We start from the raw sequence: 16534 nt of genomic DNA, 5'->3' as shown, positions 1-16534 counted from the left end.
AATGCAGAAAGTTTTCTGTGAGGGTTAGGTTTAGGGGTAGGGTTAGGTTTAGGGGATAGAATATATAGTTTGTACAGTATAAAAACCATTATGTCTATGGAAAGTCCCCATAAAACATGGAAACCCAATGTGTGTGTGTATGTGTGTGTGTGTGTGTGTGTGAGAAACAAGACTTGGAGTGCGATGAGGGGGAGTAAATAATTACAATTTACATGTTTTGTGTGAACCACTTCTTTAAGTAAACACTCCCTAAAAACAGAAACAAACCTAATTATAAAGGGCTTCCTTCAAAGTAATTTTCAAAATATGTTTTGCACATACCTAATTCTGAATCAGGATAGTGACAAAGACAACAGACAACAGATATTTTCCAGTTATCACATTGTTTAAACAAATGTCGTCTTCAGATGGCAAGAGAAGTGGAAAAGGTTGCAGTAGCTCAGTCTGCTCAGTGTTGGCCTGGATGAGATATGCATTCTGTGGAGCAGAGGGTGGAAACGTCCAGTGATGTAACAGCTGTTAAATGCGGGCATTCCACATCTCCGTTTTCCCTTGCTCACAGTTTCCCCGCTGAGCTTTCCCTTGGTTTCTCTGCTCTATGTTTCAGCACTCTGATTACAAACACTGACGAGGCAGACTGTCAATGAGGACTTTTGTTAAACTGTCGGCATGCCAAAAATAGACCTCTTTCCAAAACAAAAGCGTCTGTACAGTGTCTGTTCAAATTAAAAGCCATGGTTATGAGGTCATATCCCTCACTGAATCCTTAAACGGCTAACTGTTAGGCCCAATCAACTTGATGGTAGGGGAAAGACTTTCATGGTTGCACAAATGACTGACTCTGAAGAAGAAAAACACCAGACCAGTGATCTAATTCTGAACTTTAGATTGGTCCATCTTGCTGCTGTTTTGCCCAGAATGAGTATTTGGGCAAGTAAGGTCTTAATTGGTCGTAATGTGTTTTAATTTGCTCTCGTCCTGCTTTAAAAACTTTTGGTAGCGCTTTTTATATTGTTTAACAGATCATTAGTTAAAGTATATTCAGATAGTTAGAAATATGAGAAAATGTGCTTATAGTAAAATGTTTACTAATTAATTTAATTAACATTAACAAATGATCTGTTAACCATTATGTAGAGTAAATTAAAATTGCTCATTCTTATATGGCTTTGCTCTTTTTAACATCTATAAACGATTTTAACAACAAATGTTATATAATGATTAAAAACGACCATGTTTTAATGTACATTTGAATGCTTACAAATATAATTAAACTTTTTCATAAGTGATTTACACAAACTTTGTCACTGTAGCTCAAAGTCCAATGACCACACATGTGCTAAATAATCATTAGCAAACCTTTATAAACATTTACAATGTATAAAATCATTTAAACTTTGATTGGATACTGCAAACATATGAACGTAATTGATCAATTATTGGTAAAGATGTGTAAATAGTAAAAGCATGCTTACAAACATTAACAAACAATGAGTATATATGTGGCTTTAAATATGTTAGTTACTAGTTAGCTGGACATTATTTAATAATTTGTAAACACAAATAGTGTGTGAAGTGGTGAAAAATACTAATAATTTCTCAAAACATTTGTAAATGTAAAAAATGCATAAATAATTTATGACATTTTAAGCATTTAAATGTACATTAAAAGGATAATCTGTTAATCATTATAAATTTTTTTTTTACCTTTTTATAGATGATACAAATCCAAAGTCGTGCATGAATGAAAGCTTAATAAAATTTGTAAGTACAGTATTTGAATTTACAGTAACTTATGATCTGTTAAGCATTTTGTAATGTTAGTTAAATTAATTAGTTGCATTAACAAGCCCATTATCTTATATTTCTACCTATTTGAATATACATTAACTAATGATGTGTTAAGCATTATATAATGTTTGTTAATGGTTTATTAATGAAATTAGAAAGTGTTACCAATATTTTAAACATTTAAAACTAAGACTATATTTTTTTATATATATGCTATATATAGCATATATATAAAATAAGTTACTATCTATCTATCTATCTATCTATCTATCTATCTATCTATCTATCTATATATATATATATATATATATATATATAGATAGATAGATATATATATATATATATATAGATAGATAGATAGATAGATAGATATAGATAGATAGATAGATAGATAGCAACACACAGTACATAGGCGAGAGGATTGATGGAAAACGGCAAGTAGATTGTACCATGGCGGGGCAGCTTGGCGAATTTGCCCAACGGTATAATTTCCTGGTGCTAGAGTACATCAAACATGTCATTTCAATTACGTCTATATCACTGCGAAAATCAGTGGATTTGTGAGCCAATAAAACATTGGCCGGTAAAAAAATTAAATGTCCGACAAAATTAAATCTCTCCGGTCAAATTGTCCGATTAAAATTGCCTAATAATCCCGTCCCCCTAACACAATCTGAATTTGAGAATAAGCCTAAAATGTATAAAGCAAAAATACACCGATCTCTTGCTATGTTATAAAGGAACAGGCTCTATCGTTTGAAAGTTATGAAACAACATCGCATGCTGCATTTCAAATAAAGCGCACGCCTAAAATGGCTGTAATATAGACCTAAACAACGAACGATTGAGTGAGACATTTCAAATATGGCCAGGCCCAGGCAGACTAGCTTTAAAAGCTTTTTTCAGAGGCCAGACGATGGTGAATCAGGAACATCTCATTATAGATAGATCAGTGCTTCTAATCGGCGCATTCGTGCAGTTTTTTTCTCTATCATCAAAACTGAATAGCCTATGTTCATCAGTGCATGTTTACAGTCTATATCAAGCAGGGACACGTTTGTGTGCATTTTATTTTGTGATTTCACCGGAATTAATAGAGAGTCTCCGCAACGGCGATAGATTGAAACGCAGCGTCCTAGTGAAGATTGCGCAACTTCGCAGCAGCGTCGTCCATGCAACTGATAGCAGCGGACACGAAGCTCAGCTTGATTTCAAAAACAACAGATTTTAGCGCTAGATCTCTTATTTAATAACGGACTAAATGAATGATCTGCTAGTTAACTGGAGATGTTTTATTTATTTGTATTAGGTACATCCGTGCCTCAATGTTTCAAAAAGTGAATGTGTGTGAAACCACAGTAAAAAACAGATGATCGGACGTTCATGTTTTTTTTTCGTCTATTTGAAAGTTAAGCTAATAATAATATGTTGCATTCTATACGGCCTGATTATGTCATTTTTTACGTTACATAGACTGCCTCCAGTTTTCCTCAACTTGACTAATTAAGAGGCGATATATTTGACCGGCATATCATCAAAATGTCCGTAAAACGAAACCTCTGCCGGTCACTTTGACCGGCACCATCTTTTTCTAGCGGAAACTCTGAGCAGCGGTAAGTTTAACAGCTGCCTCTCCCAGCCAATGAACGTGACATTTAATTTTGTTAAAACAAAAATTGTTAACAGCTTATTCAAAAAACAACAACGTAAGAAACCAGCAATTACAAGAGTCTTATAATGATCTGCTTTTTGACTTTGAAATGTAAACAGCTTTGAGAACAACATACCCACATGTTATAAGCCAGTAATAACGCTTTTAAGTAAATAAAAAAAATTTTCACCATTAAAAAACATTGAAACGAGATTTTTCCTTGCTACAGTCACTTTAGCTTGTTCACTGGGTGCTTTCAAACAACAAGGCATGATTTTCTATAAAGCTGCTTTTAAACTATGTGTATTGTGAAAAGTGCTATACCAATATAAGTATAGTGTAGACAAACTTATTTTCTTAAGAAAAACATGAAAGTTCATATGAGTTCATATTAGTTTTTCTCAATAATCAAATAAAATAAATGCAGTGCTGTTGTTTAAGTTACTTAGATTTCTGCTTTTTGTTGCCAATGTCAGACAATTTTGTGGCATTTATGATTTAAAAGACATTTATGTCGAATCCTTCAATAAGTTGAGTGAAACATTTGTGGGTGCTCGTATCATATTGTAGCATATCGTGAGGCTATGCATTGTACCGTATCATATCGTGAAATTTGTGTATGTATATATATATATATATATATATATATATATATATATATATATATTGTATATAACGTATTTATGGAACTTGAAATGGTCCTCTTATGACATCAGGCTGTTTGGTCGTAAGGGGCCGTTCAGATTGAATACGTATAGGGTAACATATATTTATGTTTTTATATGTTGCCTCTCTTTACAACCAGACATGATATCAACAAACTGTGGTGCTCATGTGCGAGATGCTGAAAAGATGTGGCGCAAAAGTCAAAGATGTCCATCTAGTTCATGCTCACATGCAATATTTTTTTTTTTAATACAGCATGGTTGCTCACAAAAACACATGTGGTGTGAATGGCCACTAAGTGGAACCTTTCTTTTAGTAAGTTGCTATAGAAACATAACAGGATAGACAACACTGTTAATACACAAGAAGGCCCGTGTCCTCTGTCTTTCCACCCTTTCTATTTGTGTGTCCGAGCTGCATAAACTCAGCAAGACCCAATATCCTGTTTTGGCTGTAAAATAGTTGTTTTAACCTTTCACCTCACCCTGCCCCATTTGTCAAGGAGAGAATGAACAATATCCCAGCGGCCAAATCCTAATACAGAACAAACAGGCTTGAACTTGAGCTGGAATGTCGGAGAGAGAAGGTCCTATCCCAGTTAAGTTAGTTTCTCTCAAAGTCAAGGTGGACAGATGGTGGTAGGGTGTTGGAGGCGATTTTGTTGTACTTGCCTTTTCGTCTCTCATGTGAGATCATCCAAATGAAACAACTGTCCTTATTATAAACCCAACCTCTCCCAGAGGAACTCGCCTTCATATCCCAAATGCAAGTTAACCACCCTCTTAACTTGTATGATCTGTATAGAATAGTGTGTATAGAATGAACTATTGCTTTCACATCTATTGTTGCTCCAGATTTGGCAATGTTAAATCAGCAAACGAAAGAACAAAAGCTCGCTGTGACCTGGCCCATGAACCAGGGTAACGTAAGATGACACCGACGTGAGCACATTCAATTAGACAGGCTTCAGAGTGCTGCAGGCACAAGAGGGTGATGTGACAGAAATGAAGCTTGTTACGAACTAATTTCAACTTCGCTTCATCGAAACTTGCATTACCACTCCCTCTCCCTCTCTCTTTTTCTCTCACTAGAGGCATTTGCATTTCTCAGGTAAACTGGGGAATAAAGACAGCGGATCCAATTAATCCTCTTGGGAGCTAATTAGTTACAATTAAATTTATGCTTCACTTGTTGTACAGGAGTGTGCAGTAAACACGTAAAGAATATGTAAAACTCGCCCGTTTTTTTTCACCCAAAGTATTAATGCATTTTCAAGCAAATAAAAACACTGAACTCATTTTTGGAGAGACAGATAATAATTCTGCACTTTAGGTGGACTGTCATTCTCATTCTTTTTATCATCCATCATCCAAATTTTAAGAACAGCATAAAAAATTATATATCTTGAATGTAAATATACCAAAACAAATGTACTGTAATTCTGTACAACCTATATACTATGCAATAATTGCAGGATTGTTTATATTAATAAATCTATACTGACATACAAACAGAGAGGTGCATCTAGTGCTTATATATTGTCATCAGCCATCAACTTTGATTTCCGTGTGTCACACCATCCTACAATGTGCCACTTCCTGTTATGCCATTCAGAGAGAGAGATCGAGCCAGCGCAGGCCACCCTGTCATGCTGGGAGACATAACGAGATGCAGGAAGATGGATAGAGACAAAAAGTTACAAGACATGCATACATTAAAAACAGTTAACGTATAAAAGTTAAATTTGCAATAACTACTAATGGTCTGCTATGACAAATTGAGAACAATTATAAACACGCTTTAAATAAACTCTGGCCATATATTTAATGAATGGTGAATGAGCATAACATTCTGCATAGCATCTCTTTTTGTGTTCCACAGATGACAGAATTTGTCATATTTGGTAAACTATCCTTTTAAATATCAAAGTCAATATGAAATCAAAATACATTCTAATTAATTTCTTAACAAATGTTTCTGGTCATTTTGAGCACGAGTTATTTTTGTGTGTGTATGTGTGTGTGTGTGTGTGTGTTCCTACTATTTCTGGCTGAAGCTACCTAGGCCACGAAAATTTCGATGTATCGATTTTCGATCGGGACGTTATTTTATTGATACATTTTTGAGGCATCGATATATTAACATTAGCCAACATTTAAATTAGAAGCCTAATTTGTGTGCTTTCCAATTCACTGTCAGTTGCCTTCTGTTTGATGTAATAGCTTTGGGAGACCACAAGAGGGTGATGTAACATTTCCTGAAGCCAGTCGCAGGTAGAAATGCACAGGCATTACAAACAGGATGAGTTTACAAACATGTTTCGAATTTTAGAACGCGCCATGTCGTCCCCTTGACACGTCCATTGTGCGACCCCTTTTAGTTTATCCTGCTGCTCAACTTTACCAAAGATGTTTTGAGAAATATGTTTAAAAACACAAAGACTGTTGTGCAACGAGCAGCCCTATTTATATCTGGAAAAAGTGCCGATATACTGTATATATATCGAGAATAATCGGGGAAATATTCCAATTATCAATGCGTTAAAAAGGCATCGATCCAAAGCTTTCCAGAAGGGTATTTAAAACAAAATGCTTTTAAGGTATTTGTATTCTACTGCTTTAGGTAATGCAGTATATCTGAAACCTTCCCAGTAGTTAATACAGTATTTTAATGCCGGTTAACATTATGTCTTTACACTTATGACATTAATAGCAAATAATGTCAGATGGTAAAACATTACCATTGGGAAACATCAGTCTTGAGACTGAACTTGACATGCAACTTTCAGATTTCAGATAAAATCTTCCTCAAAAGTGTTCAGGTCTTGCTCCATTCTTGTATGGAATGCCCACTTTTCACAATTCAGTCAATTTCCAATTGATAAAATCAAGTATTCTTATTGAATATTCAGTTTCTCTTAAAAATATGTCACATTATGGGAGTGCAATGGGTTGTGAATGTCGTTTCATGTTACAACAGTGGGTGGTCGCAGACATCTGATAATATTATCTCTCAGTCATTTAAATGGACAGTACGGAGAAAAAAATAGACTTCAACAAATGATTCTGCAGCCAAACGCCACAGTCTGTCAGACACGTGCTGTGTATATATTATTCTGTAGTCGAGAATCCTCCAAGAGTCATTTTAAAAGCTCTGACAGGCCATCAAAGTGGGATCTGAAGCCTAGAACATACACGATCATGACTCTATCACACCTTATCAGTATGACTAGCCTCTACATCAGAAAGTAGAGGGTAAATCTCTCTCTTTACCCTCACATAAGGTTAGGGCAGATCACTTGGTACAATGAGACAGCTGACAGTGTGCTTGTTAAGAAAACTGTCACCTTAAATCAATAGGAATTCATTCTATATGGTGGTAATAAGTAAAGATTATTCATTCAGGGATTTGGCACAAGTTCATTTGCGTGACAGGGCAGTGTCATATTTTATGTCAGGGTAACATAATAATCATGTGAGGAGCTGCTAATAATTACACACAGTTGCTAATTAGATTAATATTTAATGTTTGTGATATGGGCCCCTTTTGAAAACCTTGCTGTTAACATAGGCAGCTGCCTTCTAAGGTAGCATCCTAACTGAAATAAAACCTCATAAATGACTGATTTTGAAAATTCTACATATTCATTAACTGAAAACTCAGCTAACAATTGATTTCAACTGTATTTAGTGTTAGCATGTTGCTAGGCAATTTTTAATCGCATTTAATCGCATAATTTATATAGTTAATGTGAAATCTAACATTATACATACTTCCTTTCTTGTCAAATGTTATTTATTTCCATCTTAGAAAAGAAAAGAAAACAATATGTAGCAATATAATGCTTCATTAACATTTTCCAACAAAGCCTTCCACAGTATAAAGACAATGCACTAAAATAGCACCAATTCAAGTAACATCAAATGTTTCCCAAAGTCTAAGTGGGAGTTCCTACTTGAAAGAATTAGTCCCCATATAGGTTGCATATTCAATGCAATGGACATTAAATCCCTTAAACTGTCATCCTCCACAATATTAAACTGCCAGTAGACTGTGGCTATCCAGTTTTTTACAGCAATCGTGAAGCTGGGTTCATGATTCACATCAAAGCGGTGCACGACGCTCTCCACGAAAAACGCTTGCAAACAAAAATGTCTCATTGTGCATTTTGGTGATAGTTAAGATTTGGTGTGCATCTGTGGTAATTAAAACATGCCTTACGTTGGCTGAAAAATACTTGATTTCTATCACAAGTCCCATCTAGTCTTGTTTTGTACATCAAATAGTGTTAAGAGGTCCTTTCTCTTTACTGAGATAACAACCTCCACGGCTCTATCATAGGAGAGAACGTAATGTTCAACTAGCGTGCTAAGACAGTTCCGCCCGTAGAATGTCTATTGGACCACTGCATTATACAATTTTATGCAAAGCTTATAGGCTCTCCTTGGTAGAAGGGCTCTGGTGCTGTGGTGTGTGCGTCAGTGTAATGACTCTGGGTGGACACATTACAAAGTTTCCGCCCTTCACACCAGTGTTTATGCTGTATTAGAAAGAAATATTTTCACATGAAACTTTTTTATATTAATAGATAACACTCTCATAAACAGGTTTAAATAGTCCATTTGTACTATTTGCATTAAAACTTTAAGAATGGAATGAATTATAATTATAATAATCAATATTTATTTAGGTACTGAGTTTATCACAAATAATGGGATAGCCTTCTCTGCAGAGGTTACATGCAATACTCAAATAAGGTAGCATAATTATGTTCACTAACAGTCATCGAATATATGATGCCTTAAAATGCTGCATAAGTAGGCAGCTCACTAGGTTTTGTAACAGAGCCATGGACATTGTAATGTAAGGTACACACTAATTGTATTAGCTTCACTGTTCTATAGCGACAGCGAGCAAAATAACAGCCAATTATGAATTTTACCAGGCCCAAATTGACAGTCAAGCTTAAGTCTGCAGATTGTGCGATGATTTCAAAGAAATCCACACGTACAACATTATAGGACACATGAAAGGGAAGAAAGATGCCAAAGGCCTGATTGCAAAAATGTTACATCATCCAAACAAACTGAGACAAGTTGAGAGAATTTGCTGCTGCATCAGTATTACGTTAAAACAATGGGCCGTCTCCACCAATGAACGGTTTCAGCAGTCTTGCGTGCCATTCTTTGCTCTCGTGTTAGGTACAGAGACCTAACACTTAGGTGTGGTTTTCAATAGCAGTGGAGAAATGTAAATGACCGTGTACAGTACTATACACTGTCATTCAGACCAAGACACACTTATACACCGGCTGAACATATAACACAGCTGCATGTTTCTAATTAGGTGTTCTTAAAACAATCATTGCTGGGAAAAATAAAAAGCATGAGAAGTAAAAATTTAAATGCATTACAATTATTTGCATTGTTGCAACTGTTCCTGGAAAAGTTGGGGGAAACAATTTCCATATGGGAAAGACAAAGCTATAACTACCTACAAAACAACACAACACAACGCAAAACAAAACAAAAAAACAACAAAACTAAAACCAAAAAATAAAACAAAACAAAAAACAGACAGCCACAGTGAATGTATAATAAAGCAGGGGTTATCACGCAAGTGTAGCCAATCTCTGAATCTCTTTAAAATCTTGACAATTTTAATTGGCATATAGCACTTTGTGCTCCGCCTCCCTCATATGAATGGCGGGCATATATAACAGCGGTACACAGTGCTATCTCTTCAGAATATTCGACTGAAGGATGCAATCAATACTCGACCCTAGTAGCGAAAATTCAGTAGCATGGCCAGCTTACGTTCATTCCCTCATTTCAGAGAACCATGGTTACAGTCGTAACATTAATGTTCCCTATCAGTTCAGCCAGAATGCTGTGTCATAGCCCCCCCCCCCCCAACGTTGGAGGATTCCACTGAGCAGAAGGCACGATTTGGCATCCACATCCAGAATTGTGGAAACTTCATGTGTGGCCACTGAACGGTGCCCAACTGATGCAGGCTCTTGCAACCAGTGCTTGATGCCACGTTACAAGCCAGAACAAGACGTTTATACACATCTTGTTGTGTGGTGGTGTTGTAGTGGGCTAAAGCACATAACTGTTAATCAGAAGGTCGCTGGTTCGATCCCCACAGCCACCATCATTGTGTCCTTGAGCAAGGTACTTAACTCCAGGTTGCTCCGGGGGGATTATCCCTGTAATAAGAACACTGTAAGTCGCTTTGGACAAAAGCGTCTGCTAAATGGATAAATATAAATGTTGTTTGCTGGTGAACTGGTGTTCCTCTCAGCACAAGGACCCTGTACAGTGCACAGTACTGCCTATACTTCATTTTCTATAATAAAGTTTAGATGTGGGTCTGACCCCATCTACTCTCAAAGTGTATGTCGCTGCCATAGCAACCGGACAGACACCCTTTGATTGTGAAATTTTTATGTGACGGTTTAGACCGTCTCGTCCCACCACTGTGCCGGTTTGGGACTTGGCGCTTATGATAAAAGTGCTCACAGGCCCACCGTTCGAGCCATTGGATTCAGTGAGCGTAAGCAAACTCTCATTAAAGACTGCGCTGCTTCTCGCTTTGGCTTCAGTAAAAGGTGTTGGGGACCTTCAAGCGCTGTCGGTCAACGACTCCTGCTTAGAGGTTGGACCGGGATTATCAAAACCATCCTTAAACCCAGGAAACGCTACATGATGAAAGTTTTTACCACTCCCTTCAGGGCGCAGGTTATTACCCATCAGGCTTTCTCCCCAACTCCGTTTGCTTCAGATGAAGCGGAGAGGCTACACACACTTTGTCCTGTAATAGCACTGCATGCATATATCAATTGCACGAGGCAAATGTGGCTTTTGGATCAGCTCTTTGTCTGCGTAACAGGATGCTTTAAAGGTTCGGCTGGCTCCAAAAAAGGGCTTTCACATTGGATAGTGGATGCAATTGCACTCGCAAACAAGGCATACAGTGCCATATTGGAGTAAAAGCTCACTCCACTATAGGCATGGCATCTTCATGGACATTGTCTAACGGTGTTTCCCTTGAAGACATATGCCTAGGTTGGGCTTCCCCTAGCACTTCCAACAGATTTTACAAACTGGATGTCTCCTCTCTCTCTTTCCAGGTGCTTAATGTGAAGAAGAGTTAAACTATGTATCCTGCTGCTTACTACCAGTTTATTCATACATGGTTATCCCATAAACCGCAGTTAGCGGTCACTTTATATTTGTAGTTTTCACTACCTGTTTGGTTAGTCCCTTATTTATACTTATTCACACATGATAGTGATTTAATTCATCTTGCAATGACTACGCTACCCGAACCAGCTAGCGTCATCACCACGTATATCCATCCATTCATCATTCTATGCCTCCCTTCTCATTGCGATGCGAAGAGGTGACTCTATTGATGCTTTTCACTATCCATTGGCTAGTAGGCATCGTTATGCATGTGAACCAGTAGCACAGCATGATGGTATACATTCCCCATTGTGTCAGCTATGACGCAGCATTCTGACTGAATTGATAGGTTTGATATAGTTACGAATGTAACTATGGTTCCCTGAAATAAGGGAATGAATGCTGTGCAAGCTGGCCACGGTACTGAATCTTCGCTACAAGGGTCGAGTATCGCTTCTACAATTCAGTTGAATATTCTGAAGAGATAGCACTGTGTACTGCTGTTATATATGTGGTTATATAAGGAGGTGGAGCACAATGCATTATCTGCCAATTAAAAATGCCTGATTTTAAAGAGTTTCAGAGATTGGCTACGCCTGCGAGGATAATCCTCATAGTGTCAGCCATATTTGGCTTGAAAATTGGGCGGGTTGCACTGTGAAGCATTTACCCATGTTTCCATTGATCATGGTATAAATATTGGGGGGCTTGTACATGCTCGTTTTGACCCCCTCCACCCGGAATCTACCTCTGGTGTGATGAAAGCTATGATGCAGCATACATTCCCTCATTTCAGGGGACCATGGGTAACCTTATCACTTCTTAAACACAGGTAAAGGAATTACAGTAGGATGTGGGCTGGCAGAAGTAACTGATGGGAGGGAGAGACAAAAAGTGTTAAAACACATGTGCTCAAATTGATTATGTGTTTCTTGAGAAGGCAAATAATGGTAAATGTTTTAGTTGGTCAAGATTTTGCCTGTAGTTAGACAGCTTAAGCTGTCTGAAAATAAAACAAATGATGACAAAACTGAGGAATGGCAGTGTGTGTGATTACACAACTGTTAGATTCGTGCAGTCGTGGTTGTCTTTTACAAAGGACGCAGACTTTAACTCGATGTGTCCATGAAAAACCATGAACCATCTACAATGGCACTGTGTTTTAGGCCGATCCGACATCTGATCAAGCATCAGCCAATGCACTTTTTAGCTTGCTCACTGGAGGGTTTGTAAAGCACAATTTTTTGTAATATGTATTGTGAAAAGAGCTATTCAAATAAACTGGATTTAATTAAATTCATGAATAAATATATTTTATTTTCAAGTAAGGAGCCTCTTCTACACAAAATCTGAGGCTGCAAGGAGACCGGGCAGAACACCCAGGACTGATATATGACAAGAACACACATACTGTAGAACTGGTGGATGAACGACTTATGTAAAAAAGAGAGAACGAGTGGAAAGAATAAAACAGAGAAAGAAGAAAAATGAGCACCAAACTTTCTTTGTCCTATGCCTTTTCCATTTGCACAGATGCGTGCTGAAGCCAGTGCAGCTGGCTGCCTGACAAATAGGAAAAAATAGTTCAATTTGAGCTGGTCGTTAGCAGTTCGGAGTGCTGCATTCCAGATAAATGAGCGGCCGCCTCAGGTATGGCAGCAGATTCTCTTGGAGCATTCCTGAGAGACCGGGCCTGTATTACAGCACCCCCTTGCCATGCCTTCGATCTGCCCGGCCTGGCCCAGCCTGGCTACAGCAGAGGTGACCTTGCCGTTCCGCTCCTACTGGGGTTCTTATTTTTACTCTTACACCCCCCTTTCATACACATAAACACACACACTTACACTACAAGAATGTTTTTCCCTGTTAGCTTGTACCCTTTAATAGAATTTTATGAAACTCTTGTTTTCCATGAATTACAGTATCACTATTAAAACCTTGTTAAAAAGGACCAGAGTGATATAATAGTAGATTTAAACCAGAATAGAGCACAGAATGCGTGAGATTCAAGGAAAGAAGAGAAAAGAAAAGGTGAAAGAGAGAGAGAGCAAAGAGAGACAGACGTGTAGCGTAACAGCCAGCTCCATCTGCTGTGGCTAGGTGAAGGGTAGAAAGTGTACTCCATTACACACATCTGAGAGGGGCTGAAAGGAGTCAAATACTCCATGTGGCATTTTGACTCTGAAGTTCCCTCAGTGCAGCTAGACTGTGAGTGTGTTGTCAGGGACACTCTTGCTGTGAGGATATTCTCTGGAGGCATATAGAGAAGTCACAGGATTCCAGCAGGTGAGAATACAGTCTGTACCACTGCCAACCGAGCAAATAAACACTAGCATTTTAGATCCAGCAATTTTTAATAAAATTATTTTGTTTTTGTGTGTGTTGTGTTTGTTTGTTTGTGTTAACACCTTTTGTGTCTCTGGTCAAAAATGACCGGCCCACTAAGACTGTTCAAGACTATATGAATCTCTCATATTGTATATACAGTATTATCCCAAGATATTGCATTAGATCTTTTTTTTCAACTTCTTTTAGCAATTATAACTTCTTTTTTAACAAATTTAACAAATTATTATTATTATTATTTTCTATCGACAGGATTAATCAAACTGAGCTTACTCCAGGCTAGTGGGGGGCACTCCCTGCAGAAAATAATAATAATAATAATTATGGAATAAATAAATAATCACTTGCTTGGTCTAAAGAAAATAGCTGTAATTTTAAGCTTAGAATCTGGACCATACAATGCATATAGTTGAAGCTACCAATTAATTTGCTGACAAATTAGAACTGTTCTCATAATTTGCTAATTTGTTATCACAACAATTATATTCAGAGTTTGTAAAAACATTAAAAATATAATTGGAAATGTCTCAAATAGGAAAATGCAATGAGCAAATTTGTTTCACTCTAAAACTGAGGCCAAACTGCAGTGAGCATTAGTGTATGAAATACCCACTGACACACAAATATATAATAAACTGTGTATTTTTGTCACATTTTTCCTAATACTTCCTGAAACATATATATAACATAGACAATGACATATCGTAATTTACAGCAGACTATCCCGATTCAAACGAGCCCAAACACAACAGTATATAATGAGTAGATCTTGAAATATTCCTCAAGGAGTGTACATGGAAAGACCATGCACAAAAGGGTGCTCAACACATATTGTGTGAGTGTGTTTGTGCTTGCGTGTGTGTGTGTGTGTGTGTGTGTGTGTGTGTGTGTGGATTATGGTGGATTAAGAGGAAATTCTTTTTAGGTTACAAACTGGTAATTACAAGAGTATTATGCTATAAATGTGGTTTATGAGGACATTTCTATTGTCCCCATAATTAAAATAATTTTAAAAACATATTAAACTATGTTTTTTGAACATGTAAAAATGAAGAAAGTTTTTTGTGAGGGTTAGGTCTAGGGGTAGGGTTAGAGGACAAAATCTATAGTTCAACAGTATAAAAATCATTATGTCTATGGAGAGTCCTCATAAGGAAATCTGCATCAACATGTTGATCAACATTTATTTTTTTTGTGTGTGTTTCCAGGTATAATATATGTACAAAATCAAGGAATTGTATTCCTATTGGATTAATATGAAGGATAAAAAAATAAATAATTTGAAAAAAAATAGGAATCAGCAAGCCTCTCGGGAGATGTATGGATATATGGATGTATGGATGGACGTATGGATGGATGGATGGACGGATAAATAGAGTCAATTTTAAATGAATGTTGATTTAAACGTGATCTGCTTCCTACAAAAATATTGCGTCTTAACTCATAGAGTTCAGTGTTCTTTTTTTTTTTTTGAGCAGTATTTTATAGCAAGGAGGCTGGAGATATTGTGAATTTTACAGCTGTTCACAAAAAAACTCTGATCAGAGGGCTTGAGTTTCACAGCCTGAAAGTGACAGAACACTCATAAGTGGTTACGTAAAGATGAAGACCTTTCAATATCCCTTTAATGACTCTTCACAAGAACTCGGCACAGGTTCAGGACATTTTGTTCAGCCACTCAGCCAATAATTCAAGAAACACCACCACCTCACTCTGACTGTCTGCTACTTTGGTGGGGGGAGGCTGTTATCTGGTGTCTAGCTTAGCCAGTTCTATGACTACAGCAAAGGTCAGGGCTCTAAAGTAGCTTCAATTGGCCAAAATCCGCCCATTTAGACATCTAACTTAGTCATCTAACTGACCGGTAAATCGACCGATCGGTTTTATTATGGGATGTTTAGGGGTGAGGTTATCGGAAATGTATTAAACCATAAAAAAGACAGACATGGGGATTTAAATAATTTATATAATGGTGTGCAAGCCTCCATGAGTGATTGCACAGAAAACACAAGGGAGAATAGAAGAAAATGTGTAGAGAGTCTAAGTACAGCACAGACAATATCACTATAGAGAATATCAGACATAACTTAGTGAACAAAGTGCAAAAACCAGTGCGTAATGCCCAGTTTGTCTAGCTAAAAAATTCTATAGGCCTGGGAGACTTTGTTTTCTGCGTTCTGGATCGGATCGTGCTAGTCGTCTGTGCTGCCTTTCTAAGTATACTTTTTTTATCATGAGCGAATATGAACACGTTCATTGCACGTGCACTATGACTGCTTTGTGTTACTTTTTAGAAGAGTGAACTGCTGGCAGATGTGCAGACAATGCCTCAGACGAGGATGAGGACTGTGCGCATGTAGAGAAAATCTGGGCCGCTCGTAGACAGTCCGCACAAACTGTGCTGATAACTAAATTTGTGTCACGCATACTGTGTGTGGAGTGATCAGCAAAGCAGACAACCAAAGTATACTTTGGGCTTTAATCTACAAATATGTACAACCTAGTCTCATGACGAGTCGTAATAATAGTATGAGATGGCTCACCGTACGTTATGAATGAATGTGAGCAAGCGTTTTCAAATAATTCCTGTAGAAGCTGAGCATCATGCTCAAGAGGTGGTTGTGGGATTGACAACGGTGAGGAGAAAGCATTGAGGGTGGTTGAAAGCAAAGATGTCATAAGCACTTCAACATTTGAAGATACTGCTGAAGTTTCTGCCTGATTCAGGGCTTTAATCACAAACGGACTGCAAATGATGATTGCACACATACATTTTGACTACTGTGGCTGGGTAAGCAAAAGTGAGACTTCAAACAGACTTGACAAATGAAGACTGCATGGATTTGTTGTGAAAATACTGTGGCTGGATAAAAAAGTACAATAAATGAAC

General features: G+C 37.4%; 1 protein-coding gene across 1 annotated transcript in view; it reads right to left on the bottom strand.

The window, feature by feature from the left end:
* Positions 1–16534, bottom strand: part of roraa (RAR-related orphan receptor A, paralog a) — a 403803-nt gene that overhangs the window by 265675 nt on the left and 121594 nt on the right. The gene's annotated exons all lie outside the window — the stretch shown is intronic.

This window comes from Xyrauchen texanus, chromosome 46 (genome assembly GCF_025860055.1).
Source record: "Xyrauchen texanus isolate HMW12.3.18 chromosome 46, RBS_HiC_50CHRs, whole genome shotgun sequence".
Lineage (NCBI taxonomy): Eukaryota > Metazoa > Chordata > Actinopteri > Cypriniformes > Catostomidae > Xyrauchen > Xyrauchen texanus.
Note: the sequence above shows the minus strand (reverse complement) of the source record. Positions and strands in the feature narration are given on the sequence as shown.